The sequence below is a fragment of the Lathamus discolor genome, chromosome Z (genome assembly GCF_037157495.1).
Source record: "Lathamus discolor isolate bLatDis1 chromosome Z, bLatDis1.hap1, whole genome shotgun sequence".
NCBI lineage: Eukaryota > Metazoa > Chordata > Aves > Psittaciformes > Psittacidae > Lathamus > Lathamus discolor.
The window spans coordinates 47,083,286-47,104,843 of NC_088909.1; the positions used below are offsets into that span (position 1 = coordinate 47,083,286).

General features: G+C 38.0%; 1 protein-coding gene across 5 annotated transcripts in view; it reads right to left on the reverse strand.

Annotated features, from left to right (window-relative positions):
- Positions 1-21,558, reverse strand: part of SNCAIP (synuclein alpha interacting protein) — an 84,405-nt gene that overhangs the window by 55,040 nt on the left and 7,807 nt on the right. For 2 of the 5 annotated variants that reach the window (XM_065663208.1, XM_065663211.1), the window contains exon 2: positions 16,332-16,367. The exons of the other annotated variants lie outside the window; for them this stretch is intronic. The gene's annotated coding sequence lies outside the window, so the exon portion shown is untranslated. The remainder of the gene's footprint in view (positions 1-16,331; positions 16,368-21,558) is intronic. 5 annotated transcript variants of the gene reach the window in all.

The window sequence follows — 21,558 nt, forward strand, 5'->3', positions numbered from 1 at the left end:
TTTCCAGCATTAAGACCAAAGCAATACAGATGACTGTCTCTAGCCTGCCAGCAGAAATGTCTGATCAATTTTCCTAACTGTATTTTGGAAGCTAGTCATTAAATTTCCCACAGAATTTAATTAAGAAAAGGGCATTTCTTGTTTGGAAATCTGGCTTGCAGAGAGACACATACACACACCTTTACATTTTATCCAGGTAAAAGAAATCCTCTTTCCTCTCAGAATTCACACCTAAAAGAAAGAAGCTGCATAAACATCAGCCATATGTGCTCAAGAAATTTATTTTTTTTTTATAGTTACATGAAAAAATTTCACCAGGAGGAATAATCCAGCTAAAAATTACCATACACAAATGTGGTAATAGCATTGGTATAATAACATATTGCATATGTTGCACTGCCACAGATATTAAACAGTGATTAGGTTGTGAAATAAAGCAAAAAGAAAACCCCAAACTCACCCTTCTCCTTTTCAAACAGCAGCAGAAATCCTTTTTGTTTTTCCAAAACAAAGATTTTGTCTGCTGTTGTCCTTATCAGCTAAAGTAGTTGTCTGAACTCAGTTCCTGTTACTGACAAGTATTCAATACAATTACGTGAATGAGGAAAACAAAGGCACAAAGAAAGCAATTCCCAGTAAAATGAATAATTAAAAAAACACAAACAAACAAAGCAAAACAAAAACACCCCAACAATTAAGTACTAGATACAGAAAAACAAATCCATCAATTTCCGCAAACACTAAAACTCCACTCTAGACTGAGGGTACTCACCACCTAGAGATGAAATGCTTACACTGTCCACAGATTTCTTTTTTAAGGTAGATCAAAACTTGGATTTGTCTCACCACACAGTCTCAAGAAAACAATCACACCAACAGAAGTCCCTAGGGGCTGATGAGCCTTCTGAGGATGAAGAAGACTAAATGTGGGAATGGCAGGATTGCTTTAAAAGCAGTCCTCATGCTGAGTTTGTATTACGAAGCCAATGGACATCACCTCATCCATACTAAGGCACATCAGGCAAGAACAAGATCATACAGGTGAACATTTGCTGTCTGTCAATTAACTGAGTGAATGGAGAGACTAGCATGGCAGGTAGAAAGCAGGCAAGCATCTGTTTCTTGCTCTGTCTGCTCAATGCAAAACTGTGGACTAAAAAAACATAACTGATTTGCCCTTTGAAACAAGGTTGTAGCAAATACGGTAGCTTTGAAAGGAATCTGATCCAGTACCTCAGCCAAAAACAGTCTCAGAGCTCCACATGAAAGACTAAATCCAAGAGGGAGCACAGGGGAAATACCCTCTATTGAGCCAAAATGAAATAACTAATTAAGAATGCATCATTTTAATTATTTATGGATACATAGACAACAAGAACAAATAACAATAAAATAATCTGCTGTCAATTAAATATCTGCTTCAGTTGTAACTCTAACAAATCCTGCTAAATGCCACAGGGGATTTTATTTTCCACATCTCAGAACTGCTATACCAAAATATTTGAGGATTTACTTAAACTTTTAATTAAATATAAAGTAAATCAGATGTAAATACTTCCATGGTGGCTGGCAAAAGGCTGTTTCCTTAAGCACAGTTAATATTAAAGATTTAGGCTTTAAACGCCAGAATGCCATGACGGTTGCTTTTTAATTAAGAGATAAGGTTACATTTTACAGTTACAGTTCTAAGATAACAAAATAAACGTATCGCCCTTTCTTAATCATCAGAGACTATAGCAGCTCAAGATGAACAAGAGTCACGGGCAGAAAGGAAAGACCTTACATCTTGAATTTAATCATACAGTATGTTTTTCAAGTAATGTTTGAAATCTGGTAAGCATCTGAATTTTATTCCCTAACATTAAGAAATACCAAGAGCATAAACCCAAGTTTCTTCACCTTGAAATAAATAGAACAGTGTAATGTTACCTTATGTTAAATCTATTCAGTATGCAGTGAAAAGCCCAGCACCTAATTAAAATTTACGGTTCAGGAAGGTACATCATCTGTCAGCAGTAGGAAATATCTAGAACCTTGAATTCAGTTCCTCCATCCTAATATTCCTTTGTAACAGTGAAGTTCTATCAAAAATTGATTTGTCCTTGTAACCCTATTTATTACATAGTATAAAGAAAGCCTGTGTTCAGGACAACTGCTATAATTAGGGGATATGAGATCTGGACTATTTAATGAAGGCAAGAAAGCTCATTCACTGGATCCCGGCAAAGCCAGTCTGGGCTAACACCACCGCCTCTTCAGCTATCACACCTCTCACTACTTCTTATGCTCCCTGGTGCCTAGCTGTGATAAACGCAGAATACAAGGAGAAAGCATCAAAGACATAGAAAGCTTGCAGTTTCATCTGAACAGAACAGAACATAATAAAATAGAAATAAAGAAAATTTCAGTTGGAAGGGACCTACAATGATTATCTAGCCTTGAGAAATATTTTATATTTAATACTATACATATACACTTGTAGAAAGAAGACCTCAGCTTCTCATTCTTATTTACATTCTCTTCATTGTCCCTAAGGGGGAAATTACTTGGATAAAATCAATCGATATTCAAGCATATGACTTCAAGAATAGAAAGAATGACACTACAGCTCAAATGGAGGTTCGTTTTCTTTTCAAGCATACCACTTCTGCTTCATTCAGTCACATAAAATGACAATCTGACATATGGTTAGACTTGGTTGACACTTCCAAGTCACATAAGGATTTGTGATATTATAATGCAGTGAAGTGCATTGTGCAACCAATTTCTGTAACCTTCTAGGGGTCTCAAAGTGCTCTTTTTCCAATTACATGAAATAACATCTTTTCTATTACTTGCCATGCTCAGTGTCTGGATTGTCTATTACTGCCTCAGCATATCTCTTGTACTAGTTTGTTTTATTTACTTTTCTTCCTTCTATTTTCCAAGAAAAATATATTGGGAATGAAATTATCTATCTAGTCAAATTTTAAAATAAATATATAAAGGGAAGGCTCAGTAGGAAGGGAGACTTTAAAGAGTAAAGGTTAATTTTAAATAGAAATGTATTGTTAAACAAAAACAACCAAACCAAACCAAAAAATTAACAGTGAGGCTGAAAAATGATGTGATTTTTCAGTGAAGAAATGAATTCTGAAACCAGGATTACCTTATCCTTTATCACATTTATACCGAAGTTTTCCTGAGTTTAAAAGTTCACAGCAGCAATTCATAACAGTATGATACTTCTAAAGCAAGTAAAAATAAAAGCACTGCTTTTAATCATCATACAAGTACCATCAGTGCACAAGCTATACTGATAGGACAGGAAGAAGGAATGCAGTGAAGCACAACAATTTTCCAAGACCAAAAGATGCTATTTTTAAAATTCAACTTCAGAAAAACTCTGCATTTCAGACCATGTGGAAACAATATACCCACAGCTCCGAAGAGGCACGAACACTGAGCCCAGTTCTGTTCCTAATGAAGTCACTGGTTTTAGATAAGAACAAATGCATTTTTTTCTGGCCAGACAAAACTGAACTTCTCCTGGTTGTCTGCCTAGACCTCAAGATCACACACTGCTTGGATATAAACCAGTCTTACCGAGTCCTAAAGGAGATGAGCCAGCAAAGTGTGCTTGCAGCCAGAAAGCCAACTGTACCCTGGGCTATATGAAGACAAGTGTGGTCAGCAGGTCAAGGAAGGTGATTCTGCCCCTCAACCCTAGTGAGACAAAATCTGCAGTACAGCTTCCTGCTCTGGTGTCACTGGTACCAGAAAAACATGGATCTGTTGCAGCAGCTCCCAAGGAGAACCACAGAAATGATCAGAGGGCGGGAGTACTTCTGCGAGGAAAGGCTGAGAGAGTTGGGCTTGTTTAGCCTTGCAGAAGAGAAGACTCGGGGAGATCTTACTGCAGCCTTTCAATACTTAAAAGGGGCCTATAAAAGAGATGAGAGCAGACTTCTTAGCAGCGCCTTGTTGTGACAGGTCAAGAGGTAATGGTTTACCTAAAAGAGGGTAGATTAAGACAAGATACAAGGAAGAAATTGTTTACAAGGATGGTAAAACCCTGGAACAGGTCACCCAGAGAGGTGGTAGATGTCCCATCCCTGGAGATATTCAAGGCCAGGCTCGATGTGGTTCTGGGTACCATGGTCTAGTTGAAGATGTACCTGCTCATTGCAGGGGGGCTGGACTTAGTGACCTTACAACCCAAACTATTCTATGGTTCTATGATTCTATTTTAAAGAAGTCACTTAAAGGTAGGTAATAGTGTATGGTTCACCTACTTTGTCTTGTACCCCCATGAATTGTATAGAATATTCATCACGACTTGAGGCATTTAAACATCAAGTATCTTTAATGATTACGATGACTGACACTGCGCAGTCTGTAAGTAAACATTTGTCACAATTAACAGAGTGAAGATAGAGTGTGCTTATGAAGACACAGTTCCTAATGTTTGTTGTTTTTTTTTTTAGGAGGCTGAATTTTATTCCATGTAACTTACTACAAAGGGAAAGCGTCACTCCAAGGATGACATCTGAGCTTCAGTAAAGTACAAACAAGCTTTGCCATAATCTCTGTGTGACTAAGACATCACACCACACCTTAAGGAGTATCTATTTGGCTGTTAGGAAGTACTTCCTTCTTGCTTTGGTAAATACTACTCTATTTAGTGCTCTCATGAATAACCACTAAATTTAGCATTAAGAGAGAGTAATTCTACTTCTTCATTCCCAAAACAGCAACCTAACAAAACCAAATCAATATTCAGGCTACCGAATGATCTGACTAACTGAAGAATTGTTTTTACTGTAAAGAAAGAAATCTGCTCACTGCAAGCCACCCCGGGTTTTTCATAATTAAACCATCCTTTCCACCCCACAGTTTATATTTCCTTCAACATTCAAGCATACAGAAAACTAGACTTCAAGCATTCAGCGAAATAAATGCACTTGAGCATTGTGGACTGAGGCCTAGAAAAATAAACCTGTTTGTTTCAATTAGGGTTGAAGGAGAAAACTTTGGGATTGGAAATTAACTGCTGTTATTTTAAAATTGAAACAGCATACATGATTCAAGCATTGTGCAAAAGCTAAGGCACTGTTTGATTAATGACACGATCAAAACAAACAAGAGGTCAACTGATCTGTTGAAAAAGAGATATTTAGTTGGCTGTATTTGATTAATTTATACTTTTATTTCCTTTGAACTATTATAAAGTTATTTCCTCTTAATACAAAATACCTTACAGTCATTCAAAATTAATACACTTACATCATAGTACTCAAACTTATATGGCAACCTGTTTCAGTTATTTCACACCAGCTAACTCTATGGACTTTAAAACTCACTGACATGCAGATCCAAACCAGATCAACCAACCATCCTGCATAAATGACGTAAGTACATACATGTATAAATGGAGGGGAAGACCAGACAGAAACTTCACTAGAACACACAGCAATAACTATTACCATAACTTATCCCTAGAGTGCCACTGTTTGTACTGATATAGTGACAGCAGAGTACAAAGTAGGACAGTAGTTGTACTGGATGCTCTGTGCACATTTGTAACATTGGAACATACAGTTGCTGCCCTGAATGCAATCCACAGCCAAACTGCAAGTAAAGCAGGTGGTGGGATTTATTACAACTTCTAACATCTTAACTTTTGCATTAGAAGTGGGACGTGGTCTGGCTTTGCCACTTTATCCACTTGCCAACTCATGTCAGTACGAAACGCAGAGCTTTAACCAAGGTACCATGCACAGAGGTATAGCTCCTACTGAGCATGCTGCAGCAGCATCCTTTCCTCTCCTCTGTGACATGTTGTTATACTTCTCACACACACGGACCACAAAGTAACTTTAACCATTAATTTCTATAAGCTTATTACTTATTTAGCAATTTTCCATATAAAAAAGATTTTACATGTGAGGGAAGATAAAATGAAAAGAAGCACTGTTTGTTCTTCTCAGCCATTTCATATTACAGGGTGTTAAACTAGTCAAGTGTGGAAAATATCCTGTAGTTCTACTTATTTCCACTCTACTTTCATCCCACTTACCTAAGCTGTGGAGTACTACTTCTTGACAGCCACTGACCCTATTTGGGCATGACAGCTTCTCCCTTCACTTGTTTAAAAAGGGTCTTTAAATGGTAAGGAGCTCCCACTACTTCGTTTAGACTGTTCTTTAAATATGTATTTAACTTCATGTTATCTTCAGTTATGGCTCATTCTCAAAATGAACTTGTTCAGTCTCATCACTAATGTTTCATGGCAGTGTGACTCTAAAGTGACAAAGTATTTCTGCTTAATATAGAACAATAGTTCTCAAATCTCTGTTATACAAAAAAATACTAGTGTCCATTTAAAATTATCTTCTTTTAAACTTAAAATCCAGTCATCCAGAGATACATGAAACAGGCACCCCCAAAAAATAAACTACTTAAAGTGTGGTATTCTTATCATTCAGATTTGAAGGGCCTGAGATCATTCAGCCCAACCCCTCTGCTCATACAGGGTCAGCTAGAGTAGGTTAAGCCCAGAACTGTCCAGTAGATTTCTGAGTATCTCCAAGGATGGAGACTCCACAGTATCTCTGGGCAACCTGTGCCACTGTTTGACCGGTAAAAAAAGTGTGTTTTCTTGTGTTCAGACGGAATTTCATGTGGTTCATTTTGTGCCTATTGCCTCTTGTCCTGTCAGTGGGCACCACAGAGAATAGACTCATTCCCTCTTTTTCATTCTACCCCATCAGGTATTTATACATATAGGTAAGATTCTCCTGATCCTTTTTTTCTTCGGGCTCAACAGTCCCAGCTCCCTCAGCCTCTGTTGATATGAAAGAGGCTCATGTCCCTTAATCTTCTTGTCTCTGCACTGGACTTGCTCAAGTAAGTCCGCATCTCTCTTGCACTGGAGGGCCCAGAACTGGACCCAGTATTAACAGGCGTGGCCTCACTGGGGCTGAACAGAATGGAAGGACCACCTCTATTGGCTTGGTGGCAAAACGCTGCCTAAAGCAGAACAGAAGTCTGTTGACTAACTTTGCCACAGCAGCATATTTCTGGCTCACAGTCAGCCTGGTGTCCACAAACACCCCCAGGTCCTTCTTTGCAGAGCTTGTTTCCAGCTGCTAAGCCCCAAACATGTGTGGATTCATGGGGTTATTCCTCCCCTGATGCAGGACTTGGCATTTCCCACTGCTGAACTTTGTGTAATTCCTCTCTGCCCAGTCCATCATCCTTTTCAGATCCCTCTGAATGGCAGCACAACTCCTTTCAGTTTTGTATCATCTGCAAACTTCATGAGACTGCACTCTGTCTCGTTGTCCAGGTCTGTTTAACAGCTCATATGAAGATTTGAAGCAGTACTGGCACCAGTAATCACTGCTGGGGTAGACCACTAGGATTTGCCATTAATTAAACTTCATGCTACTGATCACAACTCTCTGGGTGCAGCCACACAGATAGCTTTGAATCCATCTCCCTGTCCACTTGAGCCAACTTCCGTCAGCTTGTCTATATGGATGTTATGGGAAACAGTGTTAAAAATCTTAGCAAACAACATCCACGGCTCTCCCACTATCCACCTGCATCCACCTACCCGTAGAACACTGTCGGGTTGGTTATGTATTGTTTCTCTTTCCTGAATCAATGCTGACTACTCTAGATCATTTTCTTGCACTTCATGTGTTTGCAAGAGCTTTGCAGGAAGTTTCTCTCCATCACCTTACTAGACACTGAGGTAAGGCTGATCTTTTTCTTTTTGGGGAAAAACTCTGGTTTTCCACAGCTTTTCCTTCTCGCCCTTCTTGAAGCCAGGACTGACATATGGTCTTCTCTGGCCTTCAACGACCATGAGCTTTCAAAGATAATCTAGACTGGTCACACAACGACATCAACCATCTCACTCAGCACTGATGGGTGCAGCCTGTCAGGCCCCATATAGGTGTCTCCAGTTTAAGCGCTCCCTTGTCCTTCACCTTGTCCTCCTCCCTGTCCTTCCTTGCTCAGAACCTTTCCTCTGATCTCAGGTGCCTGGGATCCCTGCAGTCTGTTACACCCATAAAGACTGACAGAGGACACTGGGTAACTTGGCCTTTTCTGTGTCTGGTGTCTCTAGCTCCTTTTCCCCGTTCAGCAGCAGGTTCGTGTTTTCCCTAGTCTTTCTTTGGCTGCTTATGCACTTACAGAAGCCTTTCCTGTTACCCTTCACATCCTTTGTCAGACTCAGCTCCAGGTCAGCCTTGGCTTTCATCCATGCAAGATCAGACAACAACTTTATACTGCTCCTGGGTTATCTGCCCCTGTTCCAACCATCGTGCATTTCATGTCTGAGTTCACTGAGGCACTCCTGGATCATCCATACAATAAGCAGAACTGACTCCTGCCACCTTTGCTTGATTTCCTGCTTCTTGGGCTGGACTTTTCTTCAGCTTAGAGGTGGCCTTTGTGTATCAACAAGTGAATTCAGACTCCTCTTCTTTCCAGAGCTGTAACCCATGGGATTTTTCCACACAGATCTCTGAAGAGATGCATGCACTAGTACTGGTGGCTGCTACGTTAACAATGACTTCTTTCTCTAAGCATTTATTTCCCTATTATTTTTTTAGTTTATAAATTTGTGTGAATCTAAAGAAAACAAATTTTTCATTTCAAACACTGGGTATCATAATGCTAGTAATGTAGGACATACAACATTGAAAACTAAACCCAAAGCAGAGATTAAGCCTTTGCATTTTATATACATTTTTACAGATTGGCATGGTTTCAATGCATTTTGATTTTAGTGTCCTCCTTATATATCGAAATAGTTAACAGAGAAGAGAAACAAAAAAGAAATAATACTGCTTAAAGAACTTTTGGGTTGTGCAGAAACAGAAATACCTATCAAAATAATTGTTTGCATAATTATGATATAAACGAGCTGCAATTAGGATGTACTTATCATTTCATTATGTTGCCTATTATGACCAAAATATCCTGTTTGTTCTCCCTGTTCAAACAGAAAAAAAACAACCCTATTCATGAAAGCAATTCTTTACAGTGTTTCAAAAGGAAGCTGGAGCTGGTAAACACATGTTCTTATGGGAAATTGCCATAATCCTGACTACATCCCAGCAGGCTCTGAGAATATTTCTCACAAAGTCCCTTCTATAAAATCTAGAACATATGTACAACAGACCATGCTTCACGTCCTTTTAAGGAACTTGCTAGATTCATTAAAAGAGCATCACTCTTGCATTTCCTTTCAAATATCTGCCTTTTGCTACAGGTATTCTGCAGTATTTGTTTTCTCACCTATTTTTATGATTTCGGCACTTTGTCAGTCTATGAAAGAGGCCATGAAAGTTTGTATCTAGACACTCCACTGACGGCATCTTACTGCAGGCTTCTAATGCAGTAAGGCCAACACATAGGGTATTGATAAATGCATTTCATTATGTTTGTATCATTAAACTCCTACTATTCTTCCAGGACAATTATCAGAGAAATCAATACAGTTGTTATTTTTCATGTGGTTGCTAAGAGGTTTTGAAATTGATCCCACAGTTTTTTTGTTACTATTGACTGATGCATCAAAAAACACAAACAGATCAACAAAGCTACCTTACTAATTGTCATTCAGCTAAATATCTATGAGCCATTAGAGACATGCAAAAGTCACAAATTTCTGGATGGGGAACACTAACATTGAGGAAAATTTTAAAAAACTTCACCACTTGAAAAAGGCAGATCACGCTTTACAATCTAAAATGGACAGCATGACTTCCTCAGCTGTTTTTTCTTTACTACTTCTTTTCTGAGTTTTTGTCCTCTTGCATCCAACAAGGCTATTCAGTTACAGAAAGAGACCACAAGACATGGAAACAGTTTGAATGCAATCAGAGAAAAGTGCAGAAAATATCTTGAACATTTTATTCTGAATATAGATCTTTCATATTCCAAATCAGACACCTAGCAATTAGTCTTCCTGAAGGGCTCTGTCATCCAGCATCACCTACTGTAATTATCTATTTTTGCCAAAACCAGAACCAATAGCAGCTAGAACTCTGCCAGGACTACTGTCCATGTAAAAGCATGCACCACATCCTCTGTCAGCAGCTATATTTTCCAGAATTTTAACAGACAGATGAAAAGGCATGCCTCACTGTCTCCCACTAACTGGAGTAATAATGATTTGCGCAAGTTTAAATCGAGTGTTTTAAAGATAGCACAGATAAAGAAAGGGGATGGGTGCACTTCTGCCCTGTGTAATTTACAACATTTCTTAAAAGTGGATCCGGAACTCCTCCTTTCTGATTTATCAGTATTGTACTCTCACACTTGCTCTGCATTGGTAGAAACAGCTCCAGAAAATGCAGCAGAGAGAAAGAAAAAACCTCAGAGCTTTAATGAACATAGAGGAATTTATAGCCAATGCCCTCCATGTTGAAGCATCACAAATGGTGAGATTAGTTTTTAGACCAGTGTGTTTTCCTTTACCACATGCAAAAATATTGCAACAGTATTTTTAACTTTTTGGATGTCAGTTGGCCACAATGACTTGCTACTACAGTTGGAAACCAGACCACAAATGTCCTACCGCTAAAGTTTAAATCTATCTCCTGGGTTTGACTCCACACTATAAATTACTAAAACAAACAGGAAAACTTTTCATTTACACTTTTGTTACTTTCCATCCAGGACTCTAATCTCCAGACAACTATTCAAACTCTCCTGCTCCACTACATGTGACTCTCTTAAAGCCTAATATTTTAAGTGCTCTGCCTTAAAGGACTCCAGCTACTTCTGTGGGTGTCACTGTTAATTAAGGACACATGGGAAGGAAATGAAGGAGCCAAAAAGCAGTCTTGTTGTCTGGAAAAACACTAGAATGCATGGACATGGGTGACAACAGTAGGAAAAAGCAGAGCTGGATAACAGGAAATGTTTGCAGCTGAGAGAAACAGTCTACTGCCTCTTGTTCAAGCATACGAAGCAGCTCAAAAATCTACCTCAAATGTTTTTTTTAATGAAAAATGAAACTGTTTAAATTTTTAAAGGTAACAGGAAACCAAAAATATTAACAAGGACAAACCTTTCAAAACTGTTAAAAGCACATTGTATTTTCTTTCTACATATTCTACTCAAACTTCACTGAATAAGAAATCTTTCATAGAGCTATCAAACGATGTAGTGAGCTAGACAGTGAGAACTAGCAAGTTTAATAGCTGAAGATGACCAGAATGGGACACCAGAAATACATTCATGTATTGACTGATTTGTAACTGTTTTTTACTCAGCAGTAGCTTCATTTTTGCTCCACACACCACATTTCTGTTCAAAGCATGCCAAAACCAGATGGTTCTGGTCTCTAGTAACTACCAACTGATATCCAATTTGGATTCCTAGCCACTAGCCTTCACAAGTGAAAATTATGCAACCGTATCACTTAGGATGACCTCTGAAAGGGACTGCAATTTGAGATACAGAAACTGTATGCCCAAGCTGCTTATCATAAAAACAGGTCTAAGCCCTCACCACTGAGCTATCATCTTGATTTCCAGGCCCCCCAACTCCTCAACCTCCAGTGAGTTAGCCTGTACTGCACCCTTGAACTCTTCTCTAGTAATGACTCTTGGGCCCATCAGAAACAGCTGTTATGTTTAGTACAATCTGTTGACAGGGATTACTGAAAGAATGCATGGCCAAATACCACAATCCCTGTTTTTTCACTAAAAATTACAACAACCAACATTTCTACCCCCAGTCCTAGGAGGGTGTAAAAGAATAAATTTAGAAACTGGGAATACATCTATCTACTGAGGGAAGAAAGAAAAAAAAAAAGGAGAGAACATTTGGCAGACAGCAGCTCAGCTTCACAAGCAAATATTTAGTTATCTGCAACTGACAAGTAAGCAGAAACACTGATTGGCTAGATTTGGTTTAAAATCTGCGCAAGTAATTTAGCATCAATGTTATAATGTTTAGTTTTCAAGTAAACAATACTGTCATAGGAAAGCTTGTGCTTGTGGATAATAGTACTATAATTTGTAGTTTTATTAACATAATTTTCTCCATCTATAAAGCAAATCATCAGTCTTGGCATGTGACCAAGTTACAAGTGTAGTTGCTTTACTGGGAATAAATGCAGCTGGCTAGGCAGCACTGTAAGACTGTTATTCCATTTTTCAACAAAGGAGTATTTCTTTTACAGCCTCTTTTTCCCACACACACATATGCTGAAACAAGCAACAGCACTCCAGGTAGGATGTGTCTCAGTTTCAGGAAGAGAAGACAGCTTTAATACTGTTCAGAACAAATCAGCGCCAGTTGCAACTGTTTAAGAGATTATTCCTTTTAAACCATCTCCAATCTTTTCCATTCACTTGTTGCAAGGTAAAGGGGCATTACATCTGGTAAGCAGGGAGGAACAAGGATTTCCTGGTTCATATATCCTACTAAACAGAAGAAAGCGTTGCCAATGCCAGAATATGGATTGTGGAATACTATCAAAGTTGGGAACCTTATGTGGTCCAGGATGTTCATATGGTGTTTCAATTATACAGATGATTCACTGATTTTTATCATAGCGGTACAGTCTGAAAAGGAACCCTGCACTGCAATGTCAGTTCAGCACTTAGCTCACTTAGCTGCTACTAACAAATATGATCTTAGGTTGCTTGTTTTCTAGCAAATCCATCTTCCAACAACTATATTTTTGCTACTTTTGAGTAGCCAAAAAAAGTCAGTTGTAACTCCCACCAACGCTCCTAGAAGATTTGAGATGATGTCTTAGGATTCTAGAAGAACCCTGGCTGGGCAAAGAAAAGAGTACATTGTCTGCAGCTGTCAAGAGTCCTCTGCTAACTGGTGATTCTGGCTCATGTAAAATATGAATGCCCCTTATGTCACCACCATCAGTTCTTTCTTGTGAATAGTTCTGATATCATAGTACAACCGTACGTCAACTACAGTGCAGATACTGTGCTGAACAGGCAGTTATTCACACATATAAATTTTGCAACTTGACTACCTTAAAAATGAAACTGAGTTTAGAGAAGGCAGAATAAGAGGGGCAAGTGAATTCTAAATCTGCCTGAAATCCTGGATCCAACAGGATGTCCAACCCTCATCCAGAGCTGTGTTCTCAAAGCTCTGACCATTTATGAAGAATTTCACCCACTTTGGTTGTTCACTCAAAGATCCAATACTTTCACAAGTGAAGACAGCCACTAAGTTTTGTAGAAGTATTGCAGTGGGTTTGCAGAAACACATCCAAAGCCATAAGAAGTGCTGTGGAGTCATACAAAGAAACCACTGAGAGTCTTCTAGGAGAGTTCCGACAAGAAATTAGGCACATCGATAGAACCGTAAGTGGTAGAGAGCAGTGTCTTCTGTAACTGTTAGATTCAAAGAGCCCATCATCAAAATACTTACAAAGCCACACCCTTCCCTGCAAGGTAACTCAGCTTTTTTCTTTGCCTGCAAGTTAGTTAAGGCTTGTACAAATTCTCTTAAAATGTAGCAGGACCTTTTAAGCAGTTATTTCTACCCTAAGGGAAGTGGGTGTAAGTCAGATCTAAGCAAGGTCTTTCAGAATCAGCTGGCAGTCTCACTAGGACAGAAAATACACTGTTGTGTACTACGTAAGTAGATATACAGAAACCAAGGTACATATAACAAGTGATCCTGCAGAATGTCACACTCTAATATACTACAGAATCTACAATTCAGATTTACACTGAACAACCAGACAGGATTTGCTGCTAACGTAACTGAGATTTACCTACCTGCCTGAAAACCAGAGCTGCCAGATCAGCCAGTCTTCAAGACTAAACTCAGGGGAAGGTAGTTGCAGAAATCTGAAAAGCTCTGTTTTCAGGGTCTATGAAAGAATAAGCCCTGATTATCCTCCTGCTTTCACCAGTGAATGACCTAACAGTTCTGGCATCAGCTGCGCTGTCTGCAAATCACCATCTTTCTCAGCCAGGACAGGGTGCCTCAGAGTACTCCATAGGGTGTGAGCAAAGGATGCAAAAAAGATTACTATCTCTTTTTTAATGTGCACTAAATCTAGTTTTCAAAGCAAAAAAAAAAAAAAAAAACAGTTACTTCCTTCACTCTGCAGAATTACGGTGATGTAAATGCAGCACTGGTGATTTTCGCACTTTCTCAATTTTATGGAAGCAATTTCCCTCAAAGCAGGTTATTTATTATGTTGCCATGCTGGAAGCCCATGTCTAGAAAAACTGCAATCTGCAAATATTTTTAAAAGATTTTGTAAGTGTTTCAATTTTTCAAGCATCCTGTTTGGTTTAAACCTCTCCATTTAAGAAAGAATTTTTGCAACTGTTGGTCCTGGTGAAACTCGTGTTTTCCATGATTTAGGGAGCATTATATTATCCTATACCTATATTTAAAACATCATTTTCACTTTCTCCCCCATCACATCAATCTATTTTGACATGTTTGAAGAATTAGAAAAAAATGCTCTTTTTTAATTTGCATTCTGAACTGTTTCAAGAGCCAAAAATACAACAAGGGATTGATACTGCAATATTTTCTTATGGAGGTTTTATGATGATTGAATTTATAATTATACACTATCCCCTAATCAAAACACCCTCTGAATGTGAAAGATCCCAGCAATATGTAAAAAACAGCTCTGTGCAGAAGGCCTATGAAATGGCTTTTTCCTTTGCTTATTGAAATGGTGAAGAAATATAAAGGATATAATACCAATGAATGAATTAAAACAAAACACACAAAAAAACCTGAATCAAAAGAATAAAATTACATATCCTATCACACTCCGAATAAGATTAAATTACACCAGCAGCACAATCTGGAACAATCAATAACAGAACATGTACAACAGTGGGAAATCTGCCATTGGTGTATTTTGGAGCACTGAATATACAAAGGCTCAAGTTTAAATTGTGCAGCTAGTAACTAGGTCATTGTACCTCCTCCGTGCTTTAAAAAATATTTTCTTAAGCAGAGCTACCCAAAAAAGTCTTCAAATACATTTTTTTTGAGTATCGGTAATTTAACGCTAACACCAAACCCAGGTTAAAATAATACATTCACATACAGATCAGGAGATTGTGTATGACATAACTTTCCATGGAAAATTATGATTGAGCAGAAACAGCAGGAATTAACCATTCTGTTTTTCAGACATTTTAAAAATGTTAGCTCTGACCAGAAAAATCTTGCTTAATAAAGCAAGCCTAAAAGATACTAATCTTTCTCTCTACTTCCTGCAAAATTTTAGGGGAAAAAAGTAATTTCGACTCCAAAGTGTGACTCCTTGCACATATAGTATTTGGAATTACTAGGAAAAGCCCACTGCAAATTGAATTTATGACTTTACAAGTGAAAATACAGCAGCTGAACTAACAAAATCAGGTTGAGTGTTGATTTTTTTTTTTTAATAGCTACCTCTTATACCAGTAAATTCTATGGCAGAAATAAATTTTATTCCATATTACCTATCTGTTCTACTCTAAATACCAATGTCAATGCAGGAAGTTCATAAATGTGAATTCTCAGAAGGCTTTCACACACTACTGAGAGCAGTAAAATGAATGGTTACACATCTGTAATCTGAACTTTGAGATGAATATAAGCAAATTGTGAGTGCACATTTTTCAAATGATTGCGCCCATTGTTTTCCGCTGACTCATGATTGCTGGCAGAAATGAATAATACATTTTAATACACTGTAGACATTCAACAATCACAAATAAAGAGAGTATGTATGCGTATATATCCATCTTCTAAGCACACATAATACTAAACCTACAGGTTGTCATCTGGTTTTAATACTAAAACACCAAATAATTTATAATGCAGATCTGTAAAATATATATAGAACACTGCATCAATCATGCACAAGTACTTGTGCTGTTCAACATTTCTGTAAATCCTCCATTAAACTTAAATTTGAGACTGAACCAAAGACTTATATGGATCAAGTCATGGTTGCTTGGAACAGTGAAAGAGAGACATAAAATGCTGTGCTATTTCATGTCAGAATTATTTGCAGTTCACTTCATTATTTCAGAGAATATTAGTGACTGAAATACAGTGCACTCCACATTAAAGCCAGTACTCACTCCTTTTCTTTAATTCAGGAGGCAATTACTAAATGACAATTGGGAGACCAGCTGACAGGACTCCTAAATTATTCAACACAACCAGTACACTGCTAATGTAAGCAAAGAGTGAGCAGAGCCTTGTGCAGCTATTCACTAATATTGTCAAATAAGAAAGAAATAACTATTTGAATACTAAGGATGTCTTGCTTTGCATTTCCACATTTACTATCAAGACTCGTAACATACCATGAACAACCAGTCCACACAACGATGACTCGTGCTCTACGGAAAACACACAGAAAAAAGAAAATTCAACCATTATATCCTGAATGGTGGCTGAAAGTATAAAGCCCACGTGTCACCTAAAACCATTCTATCGTAATGTAAAACTTTACAAACATAAATAACACGTGAGAAAGTGTGCGTGAGTGTACATACTGTACTTGTATTTACTTAAGCAAAACTTCAGACACATGCACTTCTTGAAGAATTAAACATCACATCCAGGAAATTAATGGTTACATATGATTCCAAATCAACTTTACAGTGACACATACAAATATGCATGATATTCTGCTTTAACAACAGTTTACTCCAGGTACAATTTGAAAAGTACTGTGCCATAAAAGTGTTCACAGCTTCTGAAGTCTTTTGGCAAAGATAAGGAATATTCAACATCTGCAGGGCTGTTGCAAGTTCATGAACTACAGAAATGAAAAAATGCCTTCTTTTGGTAGCCTAGTTCTTGTGTAAAAATCCAAAAATAATACACCCTAGTAACAGCATCCACAAGGAACCAGACACTTGGCCCCAAAGTAAGACAGAGCAGTAAAGGGCTTATGGCAACTACCACTGCTGATGTAGGCTCCAGCACTTGTGTTAGGATGAAATCAAGCATAGCATAGCTCAGCCTTTCCAAACCATGCATTGGTTTGGGGGGAGGTAGGGAATTCTGTGTCAACATCTTTAATAAAGCAGATGTGACTCATTGCACTCTCATTTAAAATCAGAAACTGAGGTCTCTCCTTTTTCCACTGAATCAACAGCAGAAGCACTGGCTGCAGTAGCACTGGGGCTGGGATTCTTCATAACTTTCTAGTATCAGGACAATCAGTTCAATTAAATTGTAGAATCTGAAACTGCAGTTTTGTGACACAGTGGTTTTGGTTTGTCTTAGCACCATGCAACACCCCGACTCACCTTATCTTTCGTAGAGGCACCAATCACAGAAAAATGTGGGATTAATTTCATCGGTATAGCATCCTCGTAATTCTTCTTAAGCTGCTTTTTTCATTCAAGAACATATTTCATTTACAAACTGTTGTTTCAATAAACCAAGTAACCTGAGATATCTTTGCTCAATGTAATTCGAATGCTGAAAGTATGTTAGGTCATGTCGTGTTTTGCCTTTTTTATTTTTTAATTATTATTCTTAGGATGAAAAAAAGGCATTTTTCAAACTCTTATCTGCATCTTTCATCTTTTCATTTAAATTCTTTAACCCAAATTCAATAATCATCCATTAGAATTTCAACACCTTGTAGTCCCACAGTGGTCTGTTCAGTTACTTCTAGAAACATCCAGGGAAAGAACTAATGCCAAATGGTACACTCTAAAGTTTGTAACATTCAAATGTTGTATTTGAAGTAAAAAATTTAGAACTTGCCTCATTTACATTTGCCTGCCAAAATATATATCCTGCATCTAGTCCCATGATGATTTTTTGCTTCATGTGAGCTTTAACTATAAATTCAAGGGAAAACTCCTACGTAAGTAACATTCCCTGCAAAGGTCACAACGTATTCAGTGTATCCACCATTTGTGTGAAGTTGATGCACTGCCCAACTCACCTGCAGAAGGCATGTTTTCTCTGCAACAAGGGCCAAACCACTTTGCAATACTGTCATTGACCATCACCTTTTTATTTTCTTTTTTTTCACTTTTGGACAACCAAGTCTACTCTCCCATCCTTTGCACACTGAAATTCACTAGGACATTCAGCAACTAATCTCTAACAAACTTTAATACTACAAATTTCAGAGTGAAACTTTCAATTGATGCAAAGAGGGTTTTACTCACAGTCAGGATTTGGGGCACCAGACAGTAACCAGCTTTACACTTCCATTTCATATGTGAACCAGCCTTAGGCAGGGTGCATCACACAGAGCACATATCTGGAAATATTGTGGCCATAGGCCAAAAAGGAAACCTTGAATTCAACAACTCCCTCAAAAGAACTCCATGTCACTCAGAACAGCCCACTTTCATTTGAGGTTACTTGGTGAATCACACAAATTTGACTGTACACATATATTACAGGTATTTACTTTAAAAACAAACTTACTATTAAAAAGCATTTAACAATTATACTGCAAATATTAACTTTTCTCATAACTAAAAATGGAACTTGACCATTAGCATCCATGCAATATATTTATTTTGGCAAAATTTAATGAGGAAATGACAAAAACTTGTCAATTTTTCGTATCTTATTTCCTAAACATAGCCTATGATGTTGTGTGCAAAAATTCTTAGAAGCTAAACAGTGTAAACTACTGTAAATGCAAGCACTGTCAAACAAGAACTTTTTATTTCAGTTAAGGCTTGGGGAAACTGAAAAATTCAGTGAGGAGCAGCTGAATGATTCTTGACAGACATCTCAAGAAAACTGAATTACATTTTTGAAACTACATTAAAGAACTAAACCTCACTACATCAGAAGCTACAATGTTACAAATCTATGCAGGGGGACATTCATTTGCTTGTACTGATTTTTATACAGAGTCTAGCTGAAGGATCACACTTTCATGCCTTACAAAAGGATATCAACCTCATGCAGGGCACAGCCAAAGCTATTCAAATACCAGGTAGCAATTTCCATTTCTTATTTTCCCCCACCCAGCAGTTAGCTAGTCTAAATCTTAAATAGTCTGCTTAAGCCTGTATGGAAAATCATTTTTATAGCTTTTTCAAGGATGCTCATCAGCATTGTGCAAGAGTTGGTGCAAGAGCTCGGGAGCTCATCTGGCTCAACACCTATGCTCAAGCAGCATCAGCTAGAGCCAGCTGCCCAGGACTGCATCCAGGTGGCTTTTAAATATCTCCAAGGGTGAAGACTCCACCACCTCTCTGGGTAACCTGTGCCAGTGCTGGTCACCCTCATAGTAAAAAAGTGTTTCCTGATGTTCAGAAGAAACCTTGTGTGTTTCAGTTTGTGCTCGTTGTCACTTTTCCTGTCCCTGAGCACCACCTGGCTTCATCCTCTTTGCACCCTCCCTACAGGAATTCGTACATATTGATAAGATGTCTCCTTGAGCTTTCCTTCTCCAGGCTGAACTGCCCCAGATCGTAGAATCATGGAAACACAGAATGGTTTGCGTTGGAAGAGACCATACATCTAGTTCCAGCCCCCCTGATCAAGAAGCAACCTGGCCTTGAACACTGCAATGGATGGACCATCCACAGCTTCTGTAGGCAACCTGTTCCAGTGCCTCACTACCTTCAGCCTATGCTCATGTGAAATGCTCCAATCCCTTACTCATACTCGTGCACTCACACGCACCCCATCAGGACCCTTGGATTTATGTATGTTCAGTTTGCTGAAGTATTCCCTGCCCTAACCCCCAAGGTACGTCCTCCTTGCTCCACGCCCAAAGGCCAGTCTTGTTAGTAATGGCTGAGGCAAGGAAGACATTCGGTACTACCACCTTTTCCATATCCTTTGCAAGAAGTTCCTCTTATCATTTCTTCAACACATTATCTATGTGCCTTCGAGCTCCGTTAGCAAACGAGCCAAGGGTATCTGTTAAACACCCTTGACCACCACACAACCTGCGAAAAACAGGGAAGAGCGAGGACAGCACAAAGTGGCTCTCCTATTTTTTAATTTAAAGGCTACCACCTATGAAGGTACTGGAGCTATTCAGCAAAAAGGATGACTCTTTTTCATAGTGAAAAATCTTTTCATAATTGTTTTCATAGCGGGAAAGATTAAACAGTTAGATCTCCATATTACAAAAAGATGTTGCTATTGACAATTCTGCTAATGTACTTCCCTAATATATTTTCTTTTCATTTTATAGGTGGATAAGTGAAACGAGTTAGATAATTTATTCAAGTCCACGCGGTGCTAGCATCAGGTTTAGCTAGTATGTTCCTGCATTCTTGTGCTCCTTTTGGTGAACCAAGGCTGTTCTTTTTCCTCTGAAAGGTGTCAAGGTCAGACATAAGAAATAGTTGTTTTAAATAACTATTTAAGGAAAGATGAGGGGATATTTTATTTCTTTCAGTTCAACCATTTATCTAGAAACAAAATATTTTCTTGGCAGATAAGTAAGCTGCAACATTCCACCAGGCTGAAAAGCTCAGTTTCACCTTACTCCTCTATAGCCTATCTCATGTCACTGAAATATATGCCTTGTTAGTCTATTTTGTATTCCTCTTTTGTTTGACAGTACTTGCTTTTTTTGTGAAATATTTCTGTGGAATGAAAAAATGTGCATGAATTTATCTTTTTATGTCCTAACTTCAATTTCCAAACCATGTTTTCTCCCTTGTCTTTGTTCAGTACTATGAATACTGCACAGTGAAAGAACTGGATATTCAACAGACCTTTTCAGACTGTATCTTTAGGTAAAGATCAGTTTGCTGGTTTTTGAGGTATTGGTTGGTTGGCTGTTTTTTTACACGGTTAGGAAAGAGTCTTTCTGAATAAAAAAAAAAATCTCATTTGCAAGCATACTTGTCAAACTTCACTCTTATAACAAGCTACCTTAATCGAAAGCACACTTCACTGACAAAACTATAGAGCAACTTAACAACTGATCTGACAAAACAAACCCAACCATTACAACATCCATGGAAAAAAACAACAGCAACAAGCCAAACAATAAAAAAACCCCAAACCAAACAAAAAACCCCAACCAAACAAAAAAACAAAAAAAAAAAAAAAGCAAAACCCATAAGAAACTCTCAGTAGTACTGGGCTCTTCCTTGAAATATACAGAACATAAAACCCCATTACTTCTCTTAAAAATGCGTTCAAGTCCTCTCAATAAAATTGAACCCGGTTTTATCTATTACAACTACAACTGCCTTACTGCCATTGTTGATAGTTTTCATATAATTTCACAATGGGGTTTTTTTCCCACATAATCGTGCTCTAGATTCAATACTTTCATAAATAACATTTAAAAATGCAAACTTTCTAACATTGCTCCATCAACCTGTTCTCTCATCTGGATTTTAACACTTGCAAAAAACGCGTGGCCTGGATCTGGAGGTTCTTCAAGGCAGAGATTAGCAATCAAACTTGGAAGAGAGACTATAAAATTAATTTTTAGAGTGGATCATTGCCTGAAGTCTCTCCTATACTCCATTGCCTTTTCTGTAATTCCTTACACAAGGGAATTAAACAGTGAAATAACTGGCTAAACTCTATGGAAAACAAAACTAGACCGTATGAGTACAAAGA